Source organism: Pagrus pagrus, assembly GCF_965226575.1.
Source record: "Pagrus pagrus genome assembly, chromosome: 17".
Lineage (NCBI taxonomy): Eukaryota > Metazoa > Chordata > Actinopteri > Spariformes > Sparidae > Pagrus > Pagrus pagrus.
Window position 1 is genome coordinate 679,643 of NC_140201.1, and position 358 is coordinate 680,000.

Sequence of the window (358 nt, forward strand, 5' to 3'; positions counted from 1 at the left end):
ACACATGATTTTATTCGGCACCAGAAACATCCTGAGCTTTGAGGCGAGTCTGATCGGGCGGGTTGAGAGGAGAGGCGTTCACAAGCTCGTGTTTCACACTGTTAACAAAGACGTTTCAGTTCAGCTCCAAAACACAGAAACTTTTTCATGTTGCACTCAAAATATTAAATCCATCTTCAGACATCAGGTCAGAATTTAAACTATCAAGCTGAATAACGACATGGTGGCGTTAATAATTAATATATTTAATAATTCTGACTTTATGATAATATTGTGTAAATAATTCAGCGCCTCTGACAACATTTCCGTTTCTCTCCCCTCACAGCAGGTGGCAGTCATGCACCTTGACGCCTGCCAC

The 358-nt window shown here is 41.1% G+C and overlaps 1 protein-coding gene across 6 annotated transcripts in view; it reads right to left on the minus strand.

The window, feature by feature from the left end:
* LOC311273156 (BCL2/adenovirus E1B 19 kDa protein-interacting protein 2-like) overlaps positions 1-358 on the minus strand; it is an 8,806-nt gene continuing 8,448 nt past the window's right edge. For 5 of the 6 annotated variants that reach the window (XM_084380065.1, XM_084380064.1, XM_084380063.1 and 2 more), the window contains exon 15: positions 1-358. This exon is cut by the window's right edge and continues 405 nt beyond it. The gene's annotated coding sequence lies outside the window, so the exon portion shown is untranslated. The other variant, XR_014624646.1, reaches the window with a different exon arrangement.